Genomic DNA, 17,637 nt, shown 5'->3' with positions numbered 1-17,637 from the left:
TGGAAACGTAACGTTCCGCATAGTTACTTGTCCGGTATCGTTTGAATTGTTTAAATTAGTTTCTAGCAAACCGTTGTCTCTACTGACACGTACAGGATGAAAAGGTTAGAGTTTAACTCGGCACGACGTAAATGACACCTGTCTCCCTTGCAAGCGCAAACATTGATCGGTTTGCCTGATATCATCTGCGTTCTGATTTCACGTGGATACGGACTCCTCTGCCATGACCAAATTCGAAAACGACAGTACACCTGTCGAGTTTCAAGTATAGCTGCGCGTGAAATCGAGCCTCCGTGCCAAACGTTTATCCGTCAACCCTTAAACTGAAATAAGTTCTCCACCTTTACCGGCCTCTTCCATCCACGATACAATTCCATTAGATCTACGATCCAATTTTTCCTTGTCTCGCTAATACCACTTTCACCCGTACAAATTGATAATAAGTCAACAGCAGCAAGTGTCGAGGGGGAAAGAAAGTCTGGAGGGACCTGCCGCCTCTAAGTGGTCTCCGGAAGGTCAGAGTTTTCTCTCGCGTGTTTGCGAGGCATGCACCATGAAACGGGGCAGCTCTTCGAAGCAGTTCAGTTTATTTGATAGAAAGAAAATCCTTGTGCTTCAGCCTGAAAGGGAAAGCGCGCTGAACGATACCGTCACCCCTCGTTTCTTTGAGGATACGCATTTATTGCAGGGAAACGTGTTTCTCTTGTCCCCATGCTCGTCACGCGCCAACGTTGTAACATCGGATACCTCTCTGCTTTGTATGTGTAACACAATATACTGGATTGTTTCCTTTCTCAAATATTCCGTCGCTTGTTTGCTCGCGAAGAAGTTTGGGTCTCGAGAAGGGGGTCGAATTCAATGGTCCCCGGTTATAGGAAACAATTCTTCCCCACCTGAGTGGAATGGATTCGTCCCTTCTACTATTTACATTTCGATAGTTTCCTGAAATTGAAATCCTAATCCACCGAATGGTGGCTCAACTTTTTATCTGTTATCGCTGTAATTCCACGAGAATGGGTTATAGCGAATATTCCCATAACGCTTCCTTTCCTGAAACAGAGAATATAATTCACGCGATGCGGAGTCGACAAAGCTTGCTCTGACAACAGTGATTATGGATTACAACGAATAATAACAGTGGTCTTCGGAGACGTACTACGTAAACACGGATACGGTACAGTTAATACGGGAATAATAATAAAGCTGAATGGCTGTGTTTACGTTCTTCGCGACGAGCTGGGGCGAGGGTTCTTTCGAAAGGTCGACACATCCTTACCTAGGAGCGATCTACCAATCACGTGGCTTTGTGTTAATTCAACTGAAAGCCGGAAGGCGAAGTCTCGTTCCTCCAATCCGTTTCCCCAGTCAGTTTGACGCGACGGGTCCCTTTGGCAAGATACGGTTCCTCATCTCTTTCGATAAATCGATTTCCACGGGTTTATTGCTGTGCGTGCCAGTGGTTTCGGGGAGCAGCCAAGTGCGTGATAAACACAGATTGGTTTTCTCGTACGACAGTTATCGTTTCGACTGATTAAGCGAACAAAATTTATTTCGTCGACGAGACGAGTCAATCTGGTAAATCGAACAAAATTTGTTGTGCAAACAGTGAAATTGTGAATCTCGAAGACTGTGAAATAGCAAGAACATCGACGAGTCAACGTGAATGAGAACGTCTATCTTTCCAGCCAGGTAAGCAACAACAATAGCATTCGAGCATTTTACTTTTCTTCGTGCAATTCTACGTATTGTTAGGTACAAATTCCGCTCGTTCTTCATTTCTCTTGATTAATTGTTATCACTTTTCTACGTGCTCTTGGGATCGACACGATGACAATACATTCATTATCGGAAACGTTAATTATTAACATAAGCGAGGTGAAATATATGGTCACACGTAGGAATGCTAGTCAGTAGCCTAATTGCGAATTTACTGGTAAATGTATCGTACGGTTCAATGTGGGTTGCTGGAATAATAGTTATGCCAATATAATCTCATCTAGCAAACCTAGGCGCGCCGCAATTACTATTCAATCTAGACATTTCGAACATGAAACCAATCTATCTATTATTGGCCAACTAAATTGAGCACGCATTTCAATATCCAATATAGTGCCATTAAGATGATAGCAACAACAATTTGATTCACTTCCTATCAACGTTATTTAATAATGGTTAAAAGTAACAGCATCTTGTCGAAATTTTCGAGTAAATTGTATAGGTAGTTTCATTTTGCCGAGGTGTAGCCTATTCTAGTATCGCGCCCTCCCCTCATACCCGAGAATAAGGAGTGAAACGATAACACGAATCGTGGGATACGGATTGGTCGCATAGGTAAAGCGGTCGACTGTGGATCCGAGGATGCCTTATTTTTACTTTAGACCCCTACATTATTTTAGGAAGGTATTTAAAATTCTCCCTTATCCGACGACGACGAGGAGCGTTTTTCGACCTAGAAGACCCGATTTTTTAAAAAGTTAGTACATTAGAATATAATTTCAGAGCAGCTAGAGAAACGTAACCGCAGAGAGCAATTTTCATCCAACGCACGTTGGAAATCTGAACAACCATTACACGTTCTTACTTGTTCGTAATATCTCGAATTTCCAAGATTGAGATTTCCATCCTTGTTAACTCGAACGATTCCTGGTGTCACCTTTCAATTTCTTCCACTTGCAGCGTTACAGGCATTCAATTTAATTCGTATCGCAGTTTCTACCTCCTCCCGTTCGTATCGAGTATTCGAGTTTGTCGATTTCGCGATTGTATCTCCCCTCGTATCGCTTCTTTTTTCCATGTTTTCCACTTGATCGAGCTGCTTACTCTCGACCTACACCTTTAATTATGACGGTTGCGCGATACATTTTGTATCTTCTTCTCTGTCTTGGCTGTCGTTAACCCTCGTACCGTTTCTTCGTCTCTCGTTTTATTTCCCGATACAAGATGGTTTTCGATGGTTGCCGCACGATCCCTTTGAATTTGCCGTGTACATAATTCGATGGTGAAGTGCACGACTCCTCCTTTTTCCTGTCTTCAGCCCAATTTCGAACTCGGGACCCGTTGCGTTTCTGAACCACTATTGCTCCCGTATTCTGTCTTCAATATTTTATCACAATGCTGAACCTAGGCTCCAATACACACTTGGTTCTAATAAATGGTTTCCTTCTTCGACTCTGGTTTCATTCGGAAAGTCCAAGAGTTATTCTAGCAATTTTAGCAACAACTAGAATGTCCTAAAATACTATGGAGCTTTGCATGCTTCTAATATAATATATCGTTGCGATACACTTCTGTCTACGTTTCCCTTGTCTGGTTTATGACACGTGTCACCGACGTTTTTTCCATCGAGGGCCAGTCTGACCAACTCGAGTGTACCATTGGTAATGTGTTATATTTTTCTAGCAGTATCGAGCAAGTTGGTGGCCGAATGAAATGGGACACAATGAAATTGAATTAAAGGCAACAAAGTGCAACGTGATGTAATGCCAGGTCTATGAAACCGGACCAGCGGGGCAGCGATGCGAGCAATCTAACGGCAACGTTTTAATAGTAGATTTTAGCGTTGGTAATCCACGTAGGGACCATTTCAAATACTAACGCTTTACTTGCGTTTAATCCCCACGCTACGAGCGAGCTAGCACTTCTACCGTTGTACGGTAATATCCCCTTTCGGGTGACAATTTATATGTCGGATTCGAGTGACGGAATCCCCAGCACCCCATTATCGCTGCTTAGGTTTATTCAGCTCGAGTGAACCGCAAATACGAGCAACAAGGTACACCGAATAATTAAAATGAAATTTATTACGCTTTTCTTATTTATAATGTACGAAGGTTTAGAGTCTGTGCAATAAAAGCATTCGGTGCAAAGAAATAAATTAATCGATGTCGGGAATAGACCGCGTTTTATTACTAAAAATACCAAACCACCTAACAGCATACCTGCTGCGTTGGCTGGTCAAAATTGAAGATCTCGAAGATGCGTTCTCTTCTGGATGTAACTAAAACCCGTGTACGCACGAGACTCCTCTAAAAACACGACAGGAAACAGCAGTCTGAAGACCTAATTATCGGCCAAGACACAAAGATTAGGCTCTTTTCCTGGACCCCAACGGAACGCTCGTATTTAGCAATGAAACTGTAGGTTACAGGAGCGACCTAGACATATAATTAGAGCGGAGTATCTCGTGAGAAAATGCCAGACGATATAATAGCTTCGGGCCACGGAACCTAAGGGCATTTGTGCCGATTTCGGATCGGTAGTCTTATATGCTCGTGAGACCGTCTGATCTTCGAGACGATTCATACGTCCGCGAACATTTGCTGGTAGAAAATAACGAATCTAACTGAAAGAAAAGAATAAATCGTGTAAATTGCATACATTGGAAATAATATTGCTATATCACTTTTATTTATAAAACAGAGCAACTACTGCCGCAACCACGACCGTTCGCGTTTCGGTGGCTTTTGGAACCACCACTTTCGGACAACTCGAGGAGGACATTGTCTAGATCTATACGTCGACGTGCTTGCCATTAACTACGACACTTGGAGCGTACTCGTAGCCTTAGAGTGCTCAGAGCTTGACTATCGGGAGGTAGTCGCCACGAGGAACCCCTGGATCGTTTCCCAGCCATCGTTCGATTGCCTCGACATAAGCACCGTTGCATCATCCAATAGCCAGCCCGCACAATTACAATTGCTCGATATAACGCCTTTATGCTCGTCGTGGTCAATCATTGTTAGGCCGCTACAGCGGAATATCGTCGCGTTGCCTAGCAGTCATCTTGTACACATGTAGGATACTGTCCTGGTAGAGCCGAGCAAAGCGTAATCTATTTAATTAAGGCCCCTGAATAATCAATAATCGAGCTGTGCGTCGCGAAACTGGCGCGAGTGTCTCTTTCGGAAAAATTTACCTTCCTCTGGCTTAAAAAATAGTTCGTTCTGGTCTAGAAAAAAGTAGATATTAAAATAGATGGAAAAGTATTAACCCTTTCGGTACACTTTCGAGAAGATCGGCGTAAGACAAGGGGAAAAAGTAGTTCGAAAGAAAAATAGAACTAACGGGAGCCCAAATTCGAAAGCCCAATACGGGACCAGAAACGAGGACCTTCCGATTACGAATTCTAGCTGCGACCAAAGCAGCTGTTGCAAACGACGCAAATTTCTTGGGTATGGCAAAAGACGTTGAAACTTTCACGTTGAATTTTTGTTAAATTTCGTTAAATCGATGTATGAAATATTTCTTTTCGCACACATCGCGCATAGGTTCTCCGTTTCATCGTACGTTGTAAATTCATGAAATTCGGGATCACGGAGATAACGCTTTACAAGCAAGTACATCCTTGATATTTAGTAGATATATTTAGCGAATATATTCGTGGGGATCTTCTTTCGGGTGCAACGTGTCGGTGCCGTCTGTGTGTTACAGAAACGCCGGGTTGACTGCTCGGCTGGAAGTAAGCATGCTTTTACCTTGCAGACAAACCTTTCCCTCGAACGGAGACGAAAAGAAAATTTCGTTGAAGCATCCCCTTTGAGAGTTTCGGCGTTTATGCGAAGGGAGAACAAAATAAACGTAACTATGTTCGGCGTGTTGCCATATTTCGCCCACTTAGGAATTTCTGCTTTGAAAGCAAGTTCGAGTTTTTAAAACATATCTAGTATCACGGATTATTATTACCCGCGAACATCAATATACGGTTATTATTATATAAGAAACATTTCTTAATGCCATGTACTATGAATATGCTTCAAGCGTGATCGATAAAGTAGGTATCTCGAAAATAGAGTCCGTGTCTTGCTATAAATTTAGGTCTTTCAATCACGTTATTTCTTATTTATTTTCAACTAATATTTAAAAATAAAATTTATTAATTTCTCAAAATTATTTCGTGGTGATAGGTACTCACTCTGTGTGTCTACTCACCCTGTTGTTTCATATGCGAAATTTATGAACATCGATATTGCATCATCCTGTGTCTCATTTTATTAATGTCGCGCGTACGCAGTGAAACATGTTCTTCGAAACATCAGACTTCGGGATTACTTCTCGTTTTTATCGAAAAGTCACTTCGTCGCTTATCAACCATAACAAGAATAACGTTGACAAGGAACGTTAATTTTTTGTTAAGTCCAGGCAGTAGAGATCGTTACGAAAAATCCACGAAGGAATATGAACCCTACAAGACACCTACGCAAACAGAGCATTCTTACTTTGCCTGAAACCTGAACAATTTTAAGCCTCGAGTATTTCAAAACACATTAAATGTAAAAAAATTGATAAATGTATCCAAGAGATCGGCTGGATCAGCTCGATCGCAAAGATCGCGTCGCAGAGGATCGATAAGGCAGAGATCTGAAGACGCAGGTACGCGGCACGCTCCCGTGAAGATCGTCGAACCCTGCAGAGGCGCCTCGACCTTCGCAGCCGGCACGAGGGAATCAGGAATCCTCTTGTTCTCCGTTAAACCTTGCCCGTAGCTCTCAGGTGGGGCGACCAGGCAAGGAGAAGAGAGAGGTTCACGTCGTTCCCGGTACCCACCTGGCGTCTCACCTGAGGCACCACGCCAAGTGCTACGTCGCTGCTCGAACGAGCTGGCTCCTCTGCACGCGTCGGTGAAAGCCGTGAAAAAGCATCTCACCACGAGGTGGTTCCAATTCCATTTCGAGCCAACCGGCACGGCCAGAAACATGACCGAAATACGTCGAAACGATCGTCGAGGTAGTGATCGAAAGCGAAACTCGAAGTAACAGGTGAACGAATCAGCGAAAGCCCTCCTCCTCCGCCGCCTACCTAATCGCACGCGTCAAGAGGAGGATCGGTTTCCTGGAAACACGTCGATCACGTGGGGTTCGTTTGCATCGATGGTACCCAAGAAAAAGAGGCCTGGTGAACTTGGAAATTTCGAAAATTCTATTCGTCTATCATAGGTAACTCAGTTCTCGTATTATCGTATATAAGACTCGCGGTGTATTTCACGTACGTACGTCGCCACAGCGGCGCCAGTGGAGTGCGAGGTCTTAATTCCGAGTAAACAAGCAAAGGGAACGCGGCGTGAATTGACTTTCTCGCGGAGAACTGCTCGTTCCTTTGAATGTTTCTGTGCGAATGTGTTCCTCGGCGGAATGCCCGATTTGAAAAGGTGCCTTTGGAGGGAACCGCGTGCGTTGGGACTCGCGCGACGACACACGTAGAGCGAGTACTGTACAGTGTCTGAATAGAAGACCTGATGTTTTCTGACGAGAAGTCTTCAATTCGGGGACCTGCGTTAAAGTGCAAGAAACGGAAAGTGAACGTTGGGCCTATCGAAGCTGACGTCCGAGCAGTAGACGTTCGGTCTATCGTTCTAAATAGAAAAATAAATAGATAAATGTCTCGTTGTGCATCGAGAAAATTCTTAAAACTTTGACACCTCTATCGCACTCGTAAAATAGAACCACGAAGAACAAGGTGAACCTAACGTTCGATCTATCAATCGACTCCGTGCTGAGCGATCTAAAAGATCCCTCGCTCTGGGATCCTCGTCCATGGGAAAGATCGAAGCAGAAGCCTCAGCTCTGAAATAGAAAGAGTACAGCTCCCGAGCCCCAATTTGGGAATCCGTTCCAAAGCGCAGGAAACAAAGAGAGAACGCGGAGCCGAACCCCATTGATGTCGACGCAGCTGTAAACGACGAAATAAAGATCACGAGATCGTTGTCGAGCATGCGAAAGCAAGCTGGATGTGCGAAGGAACGCAGAACAGCTGGACAGAGATATCAAAGCGCGATACTTGTATCCTTTTTGGAGTCATTCGTATCGGAATCAATTGCTACACAACTGTTCCGCGAGAGCCTACCAAGATTCGCGAGTCAGCATCTGTTATTGACGCGTATGGGAGCAACAGGAGGTAATTTTCCAACTTCAACTCCGAACTAAAAATAAAGTACAAAAATTCGCAACGACCCTACATCGTACATTCATCTATTAGGTATCGTTCAGGGTTCGTAACTGGACGTTCCCGAGTCTCGAAGGCGTTCGAAGAGCGGAAGAAATTAAAGTAGAATAAAACTGTCGATGGAGGCGTTAACGCTTCTTCGAGCACGTTACGCAGTGGTTCTTAAGGTCTCTTCGGAGTCTTAAGTCTTAATTAAGGAGCCACGAAGGAAGCTAACGTCGTGGAAAGGTGAAAGTCGATGAAATTGTCCGAGGAGGAGTCGTAAACGCGCGAAAAAAAAAAAAGTGTGAGAGGCCATTCGAATTTGACGTGGAAAGATTCTCAGCGACTGTTTCGGTAGGAATGCGCGCTCGCGAGTGAAGAGAAGTGTGGCAATAAAAGGTGCTGCCTCTCGGTTAAGGCGCGGGGAACGTCTTCGCGCGTGTGTGGAAGGAAATTTTCGTCTCTGGAATCTTGATTTTTGCGTGTGACGTGTGGCTGCCCGAGGGATACCAAGCGGGGACGCACGCGAGGCTCCATCCGTTGCTGGAAAATATCTTCTGCTACGCGATTTCTGCGCGGCCACCGTGGAATACCTGAGAGGTAAGACATCGTCCTTCGAGAAATGCTGATTCTTACCGTCGATTCGTTCGTTTCATTTTTATTTAACGTCTCCCTCGCGCCGTGACAAAACGGGCTATCGAAAGGAAAAGACAAACAAAGAACGCGAAACACACAGCGTACCGATTACGCCAGGCAACAGCTTCTTTGCAATTTAACTCTGAATTTATGAGCCTAACTTGGGATGTAAAAGAAGTTATTAAAGTGAGCGGATGTCGGGTTTTATTATTAAACTACAGATGGTAATCCTTTTGGTGGATAATAATACGGAGTATTCGTTAACTCGCGGACGCATAAATAACGAGAAAATAATTTCTGTTACCAAAGATAAAATCAAATTCATCCACTGGAGGGTTAACGAATATGTAAACGAGATGTTCCTCGGCAACTGATGATCCATAAATCTTTATGAGGAGATTTAGCGGCGCTGAGCCGCAAGGAACGGTTGACATTAAACCTGCGAGAATGAGAAAGGCTCGCTCTTACAACATTCGACATATGCACATTGAGAACTTACTTTTCAGAAAGTTGTCATCTTTGTTAAACTTATTACATATAGTCAATCCCATAGGTATTCGTACCCTTTGTGTCTATTGAACAAATTAGCCGTAATAGACTTCACACCGTCTATGTTTATATTTAAAAAATTTATTTGGAAACATCATACATATCAATTAATTTAGGCAAATGTCTTCAATAGATATCGAAGATACGAATACTTATAAGACCGACCGAATGTCGATACGAATAAAAGGCATCCATGAGATCTTTGGTGATTAGAGAGGTACTTATCGTTTGGTTTATTCATAAAGAATCGTCGGTGTTATTTTTACATAATCAGAAAGAATGATGAGAAAATGCCTAAAACTATGAGTCATGGAAACAATACAAAAGCGTTACCTCAGACGTACTATTGTTCATTCAAGCGATATGAATCTGTGTCTACACCGAGATTACGCATTAATTAAAAAGTTTCTCCGACGAAACAGAATTTTTAATGCGTCGTGGGACTTCGGTGATAAGAGTTTGCGAGGCGATTGTTTCGGAATTTCGTCAGAAAGTTTCGTGACAGCTTATAATAGTACTTCCGTAGTTTTAACGAACGGAAGTAATACATTTACATTTTTACATTGGAACGGGTAGGAACGTTTCGTTAAGTAATGGGATCGTAATTCGTCAAACTATTTTCTCTCTCGGTGTTTCTCTCGCGCTATTTATATAAGTTTCTTCTACTTTCAATTTGCATAGTAACTTTTCTAATGATAAAGTTACCCTTTGCCGTCATATATCGATGTAAATAGAAATCTATTAGCACATTCACGGTCAACGCCTGTCAAAGTGTTAGAAATTATACGACGCTATCGATTTTTCTAGGCTTTTACAGCTTCGTTAATCGTACCAACTGCTTTCTTATTGTCGCGTGAAACCTGTTCAACATAACACTGCTGTGACGTAAATGAAACGGCTTCTGGAGTTGCTCTAATATTATCCTTTTCTAATCTATATTTAATACTATTCGCGCGCCTAAGAATTGTACAGCAACTGCGTTCGATCAGTCTTCGGAGAATTAATATCCTATCACTTTTCAAAGTTTCCTTCTCGTTTGGCAACTACCTACGTTTTAATGTATGCATTCCCCAATCGAGATCTGTGAACGAATTACCGAATCGAATCAACGTCGGTTGGAATTTGTGCCAGCGCGTTATGAAGGAATGCTTTAAGCAATTTGCAAATGCGAGATCGTCGATGCGATCGGCGAACGTACATGGAGAACGTTTCGCGCAAAGAAACTTGCGGTTTTGCTTACTGTGTCGACATCTTTATAACTCCTTGTATGTATTACACGCTTGAAGACACGACTAGGGAAAGAGTCGATTATCGAGAGCTTTTTCGCAACCTGTGGTTGCGCGCGAAGGTATAGAAATTCGTATTATATTCGTATCCTGACGCTCGAATACAAAGTTTCCAGTCGCACGTAAAATTCTCCTTGGACGTGATCGCTAATAACCTAGACGTTGATGCGACCCTAAACAAATCATAAAAAAAAAAAGTACAATGACTCGTGCGTCTCAGTTAATTTCTGCGCATCGAACCGTATCGCGACTGATTTTCCATCAAGCTGGCCAGCGTCGACCGATCGGTTATTTTCGGTTCGGGGAGGGCACGTCGTTATTCGCATTACCCGCGACGGCCGTAATTAATTAGGCGACCGGTCGAAAGCGTGGCCCACTCGAATAATACTGTTACCGACGTATCATCGTGTAATTACACGCAGCGTTTTCGTCGGGAAACGGCGACAGTAGCGCGCACGGAATTTTCAAACTAATGCCGCTACGTTGTGAAAATTTCATCGCGCTCCACCGAGTGTTAAATTACTTTTGTTGTTCGGATATTCCGTGTAAATTGCGTAACGTTATCCCAGCGTCCTTTCCGACGTCTCGAGCGCGTAATGCCGCTTCATTATAACGTGACACGTAATTAATCTTTCAATTATTAGCACGTCACGTTTTTAGTGGAACAATTTCGCTCGATCCCGTCGCGTTTGAAAGTTCCAAAGCATTGTCTCGTTTCTGCCCGTTCAAAGTGTAAATTTCGGCACATATAAAGTCGATTTTATAATAACTGATTTTTCAATTTCTAGGGGTTAAAGCGTAGAATAGCGTCATGTTTTCATTCTTACAATACGTGAGGACGAAATGTCGAAATAAAGAAACAGTTTGACAAACTTTGCTCTCGATAACCATAAGAAAGAAATCCCGAGTTCGGACCGTTTTCTGACCGATTTCACACGGCCTTCGTTACCTCGTTAATCCTTTGATCAACGTCTACCGTATCAAGCGTAAATGTTTCACCCGGTGAATGCAAAACGCTCGAATTGTTTCGCACGGAATTAGAAGGCGACGGAGTTCAAACGTAGAAACCTGGAACGCTATGTTTCTCCTCCTTCGACCGATTTCACACGGCATAACACGTAATGGAATCACCATACATGTTCCCCCGTCTAATTAAAAGTATAGCGGATCACTACGCATAATTCTTGCTCTTAGTTTTACATTAACCTCGTAAGTATCGAATTAATGCAACAATACTATTGCATCGCATTCGTACAACTCTGTTACGGTACTCGACGGATACGGGGTCGCATCGAGGCTTGTTTTCATTGGGAGAACCTTGCCAATAGGTTGGTAATACAGTAGTAAACGTATAAAGAACGCTACAGAAATTAATATTTCAAAGATATGCTTGCCTACTTTTAGAATATTGTGTTTTCCTTTACCGTAGGAACTCGTGGCCAAACGATGCATTTTATTCGATCAAAAAAATGAAAGAAAGCAAGTCGCCTCGCGAGGATAGCAAGGATCAACATCATTCCATTAAAGTGCCAGCGTTTCCCTACCTCAGGGATGTTTTCCAAGCTATCGAAGCACGTATTCGAGTCGATTTTACGCGATTACACACGATTCCGTCGAGAAATATTTCAGTGCTCGCAGGACGCATCGTTTATCTTCTCCATGAGAGTGTAGCGGGACCAACCAGTGCGCTGGTTCTTCTTGTACACCTTTGCTTTATCTGGTGGCTCGATAGAAACGCGAAGACGCTGTACAGTTAGCCTCCACGCACGGTATATGGGAAGAGTACGGCGAAACAGCAGATGTTCGTACCGTTGAAAATGCGCATACGTTTCGAGTACCCGATTCTCCCCAGGAAATCGCTCGAGCCGACGGATTCCTCGAGGCGATCCTAGGACCGCGGGTACGCAGGTCTCGCTCGATGATACTGCCGCACGAGATGCGGAGATCGGATAAAGGAACTCGATCGTTTATTATAGATCGCAGAAACAGTGATTTTCGCGATTAGATGGGAAAATGGAGCCTCTCGGTTGCGTCGAGACTCTGACGCAAAAAGGAGCACCGTGGTCCGAGAAATAGGAACTCGTAGAACTGGTACAGGGGAGCGTGTCGTTTGCAGAATCATCGCGAAGCTTCGCCGTCTCTCCTACTGGACATTAGCCCGATATCGATTAACCAAGATGTTCCAATTAACTTGCCTATTGGAATGCAATAATAATTAGAAGAAGATCTGTGGTATTGGATACAAATTTTATGAGGTGCTGCGGAGCATTGATTCCGAATATTACGTAATTTCTAAAGATCGCTGGTCGAAACGTTAAATGAACGCGTAACGTAACAACAACGCCGTTACGCAAACCATTAATTTGCCCTAATTACGAATGCTGATTGTGCAATGATCATATGGAAATCGCAGCAAGATATGAAGCGCAGCGAATCATTTCTCAAAATAAACATATTTATTTAATAACGTGTTATATCCAACCTTTGCAATCTGTTTCGAATCCTAATAAAACGTTGTTTTTTTTTTTTTGCAACGAAGAGGATGTTGAAAGGCATAGGATGAATATTTCCAATATAGTATCGAAATTTTCTCAATGAAGAATATCGACAGGTGTCTAAACAAGCGAACACATATTGACAAATACAGAGCCGCCTATTTAGGTCGGGTATCACCAAATCAATTGCAAATGGAGCGTAAAACTCGATGTATTTCGCAGTTATTATTTCGTCTATTATCGTTCCAAAATATTTGTACTATGCAAAAATTGTCACGGAACGGTAACAGTTATTCCCCTAATCGCGATCACTAGGATCGGAGAACTGGAAATCCGTATTTCAAATCAGATGTCCTCCGCGAGCACTGCACAGCGCACACGCGTGTAGAAATGGCACGGGTGCGCATGAAATATGCACTGTAAGAAGAGAACAGGATTTGGTTGGTACCGTGTAAATTGAATCGGCTATTACCTTAGCCATGTACGGATCGATGATGGATCATTAGTTACGTTACTTAATGCCTATCCTTGCGTGAATGACATTTAACATACATACACGGGCAGTAAGTTTTCGTTTGAAAATAACTGTCCTAAATGGCCAGTGTCTCGTTGCATCTGGTACGAACTTGCGAGCAGTCGTGGCATTCAACTTTGCATGTAATTTCGCCGGTACTTGCACAAACTCTCGGAGGAAATAAATGAAATTTAAAATGAATATCGCGTGTAATGTTCGCGCTAAGTTTCATCGAAAAATTCTATAATGTATTCAAGCGCGTTCGGCTGATTCATAGGGACAGGGAGGGTGGGATTACGCGAAGTCGAGAGTCGATCAAATCTGGCGAAAATAAAAATCCTCGCGGCAATCTCTCCGACGGAGACGTAATTTTATGCCCGCGGAGGATTTCCATTCTCACGGTGTTGATAGGGGCGAGAGAACCAGGGACGACGGCTCGATAGAGCAGAATGAAAACCCTCGGTGAAACTAGTTGCCCGGCAAAAACTAGACGCTATTCAAAGGCCGTTTGTACGAAGGTGGATGGCGATGCGTTGAGAGCCAGTGGACGGCGGTTTTGTGCCGGAGAAATAGGAGCAAAATAAGAACGAAGCGCGAGGAAGCGCCTCCTGCAAAAGGGGAAGACGGGAGAAAAAAAGAATGCACCGAGGTGAACGGAACGAGATGATTTCGTTAGCGGGATGTGTCGCTACTTAAGAGGATTCTTAAAACGGGGTTGGCCTCATTTAAAATTATCCTGTTCCCGGGTTTGAAAAATGCTCGTTGCGAGATGGCATTGCCGGTATGGTATGCTGGTACTGTGAGAATATCGGCCGCTGGTGCATCGAAAACGAGAGAGGGAAAGTTATTTGTATCGAGAGTGCAACTCGTATCACGCTTATCGAGAGCGTCCGCATCTTGACGGATACGCGCGATGGAGTCACCCAGACGCTATTTCCCTTCGTTGCGAGATATCGGATCACTTAATTTCGCTCGGTTAATTACGAATATTTTTATTACATACGTGAACGTACAAAAAGAAATAAAATTCACCGTTTCTAGGATTGTCGAGGATTGTGAAGATTAAGACTGCGGGTTCAAATCGACGATTTAAAAGTCACAGGTGGTCCGTTTTCTTCCTGTTCCCCTTTTTTTGTTCGTGTTTATCCGGCTGTTGGTTGCGCTCGTAGGAGGTTCGTTCCGTGGTCGCCTCAGCTCACCTGTAACGCTGGCGAATATGGGGAAGCACGCATGGTTGAGCCGCTTGAGTGTTCTCCTCGTCCTCAAGTCTAGTCTTTGGTTGTTTTCGACCCACCTACCGAGCTCCTAGAGCTCGTTCCTCGAGCTTCTTCCTCAACGTATTTTCTCACGGACACTTTGCGTAGTACACACGCACGTAAACCTGTGTGAACGACACCCTCTTTGTTGGAATGGTCGGGCTGGTTTCCTTCGAAGGAACATGTCGTCAAGTTTGGGCCTTCGAATTCACCTTACGGTGCCATTCCCTCTCCTCGATTTTTCCAGAGTGCTCGTGTCGTTCTTGTTGCTGATTCTTTTGATTTTATTCGTGGTCCATCGTATTTTTGAAGTCGCGTGTGTCACAAATCGGAGCATAGATTTTATTCAAGAGACACTATTGAGTAAATTATGTATCGTCGGGCTTGGTTCTTGAAATTGCGACATGATCCTGCCTCGAGAAGTTATTCCGAGGATTCTTTTTATAAAATTCGTCGTTAATTTATAGCCGACGCGAAGAGTGGGTGGATTATAGATTTTCATTCCCTATTCCAGTTCATCTTGTATTTTCAGCCTTAAACAGGACAGATTCTTTTACGTTAAAATGGTGAGGTGGTATTAAGCCGTTAGTTGTTTTATTTTGCAATACGTATCGAACCATACTATGCGAAAGTTCGGCCCTGGTGCCCACAGACACATTTTCCACTTCCTATTCGAGAACTCCGTGGTACGAGTATTTAAATAATGTTCGATCTCTTGCATCTCATCGAGCAACAAATTGTCCATCGTCTGTATGCGACGTACACGTTTCAAATATTTTTATCTCGGACCGAAAACGTTTTTCTCGCGTGATATCGAGCGAGAAGGATATTTTCTACGGTATAACGCGGCGTGTGTTTATCGGGAGTCCGTAAGGAGCGATTCTGTCTCGAGCACGCCTCATAGAAAGAATCTTCTTACGCGGTGGACGTCGCAGACGCGGAGGAACGCGGCATTGGAAGTCGACGAGGGCCTCGATAACGTCGCGTGACACTCGGGCGTTAGGGTGAAGTCACACCACACGCGCCATCATGAAAGGTCAAGCGTTTTCGAGAAACATATTTTTACGTGACAATCGTCGCGACTAATCGGCAATTCTCCCTGCGTACGTGTACACTTGTTACATTGACAACGACGCGACAACGGAGCTACGTGTAATGTGAATCGACCTTTATCTGCTCCTAGAGAAGCGTCAAATGCCATTTCGATGCGACGTGTTGTTTCTTTCCCACGTGAGGCGAGCACGACGTAATGGTGTGGACAGAGGTAAACGCTGTAATCAAAAGCGTGTGGAACAAAGGGAGATCCTGTGACGTAGCGTCGATGTACAGTGGAATCGCGAATTCTTTAAAGCGTTCTTCGAGACTGCAAAATTTAACATCGGTCGATTTTGCGAGACGAAACTTAGTTTTGCCGCGTGAAACTGCAAAATCCTACCAACTAGGAATAACAACTGCAGCGTTTATGTTATTATCGATTAGAACTAACGGTTGCTACGTGTCGCTGGCTTGACTCACTGCCGCTGTAAACCGTTTAAAACACCATTAAAACGCGTACTGTTCGAAGATGCAACGCTCTCCCCTAAATAACGATTCGAGAATGATATATGAACGCGTGCAATATTTATGAACATTGCCCTGGTACGCTTCCTTAATAAAAATTTATTTGATGTGACGAGAGACGAAAATATAAAAAAAAAAAACGACAATTGGAGTGAAGCGTTTTAATCATCTCGATACTGCAGCATATGCTAATATAAATATAAATGTATGTAAAATATATGTAAAATATATTTCATAAATCACTACGCAGGTAATAATATATCAGACATATGCGAATGAGATATTGCAAACAACCCAGTTCCGGGAAATAAATATGTTTATTTAGTCCGGTGTTTCAGCCAACCGATGATCCTCTTCGTGGACGTTCGCAAAGTTATTAATGCATTATTTCGTATAAGTACATGTTTTGGATACGTTTGCTACATATTTCTCACATCTCTGCATGCCATAAACGCATGTAGTGCGTTATAGCAAGATGAATAAGACTTAATAGTCAGTCTAGGAGGGAACATGTTGTAATTAATTACAATCTTCAAGAATGAGAATCAACGAGGAACGTAATCATGGCATCTTGGACTTTTTATTCTTGCGTGTTGAGAGCGTTGGAAATGCTCGTGAAAAGTTAAAAAGACTCGTACAGGAAAGAAGTAATAAGTAGCAAGTGCAGAAACTGGCCTGAAGTGGTTTCAAAGATTTAAGACTGGATATGCTAATGTCTAAGGCGAGACGTGTCTTGTAAAGTTCGCGAGCTTTGAGAACCTTGCGCAAACTATCCTTACTTTTCGTAGAGACTCCTACAGTGGAGAGCCGTAGTTCGGCTAAAAAGTTAGTCGTCTCTAACAGAATTTCTAATCCCCAGGCCTCTGAGTCGATCAATGAAGTCGGATCAACATAGTAACTGTTGCATAGTTCTCGTCTCGCAGGGTAGAGTTAACAGGGTCGGCACGTGTGCCATTAATCATCGCGACCACTGACCATGTAGATCACAGTTAAGCGATGATTTCTTTGCGGTTACTTTGTGGCTACTTCGACAATAATCACTCACAATTGTCGGATTAATCAGTAGCCATAAACCGCGTCTGTAATCCGCAATTATAAATCGGTAATTTGCAACAATTCAGAGCTAATCGTGTCTTATCATCTATTATTCATTAATCATGATTACCACCGATTGCTCGTGGCTTACTCAACACCGATCCAGTGTAGCGACACTGGATGCAACCCTGTATCCCATTCGTGGTTAACGCTACGCGTTGATTTAGCGAATTCCAATCCCGACATTCAGGGGTGGTATACGCTGATATAGGTAACAAGGCTGAATACAGCAGAGCTACCTCGCAGGTCAATCACATTCGATCCATGTCCACGTTGGTGGTTGTTCTGGGGTAGCATGTCCGTGCAGCAAAGGCGCTAGTTAACCA

General features: G+C 43.4%; 1 protein-coding gene across 4 annotated transcripts in view; it reads left to right on the top strand.

The window, feature by feature from the left end:
• Window positions 1–1,382: 1,382 nt before the first annotated feature.
• LOC128886593 (uncharacterized) overlaps window positions 1,383–17,637 on the top strand; it is a 42,104-nt gene continuing 25,849 nt past the window's right edge. For 3 of the 4 annotated variants that reach the window (XM_054141612.1, XM_054141610.1, XM_054141613.1), the window contains exon 1: window positions 1,383–1,689. The gene's annotated coding sequence lies outside the window, so the exon portion shown is untranslated. Of the gene's footprint in view, window positions 1,690–8,220; window positions 8,521–17,637 lie in introns of those variants that run through there. The other variant, XM_054141611.1, reaches the window with a different exon arrangement.

This window comes from Hylaeus anthracinus, unplaced genomic scaffold (genome assembly GCF_026225885.1).
Source record: "Hylaeus anthracinus isolate JK02 unplaced genomic scaffold, UHH_iyHylAnth1.0_haploid 11985, whole genome shotgun sequence".
Lineage (NCBI taxonomy): Eukaryota > Metazoa > Arthropoda > Insecta > Hymenoptera > Colletidae > Hylaeus > Hylaeus anthracinus.
Note: the sequence above shows the minus strand (reverse complement) of the source record. Positions and strands in the feature narration are given on the sequence as shown.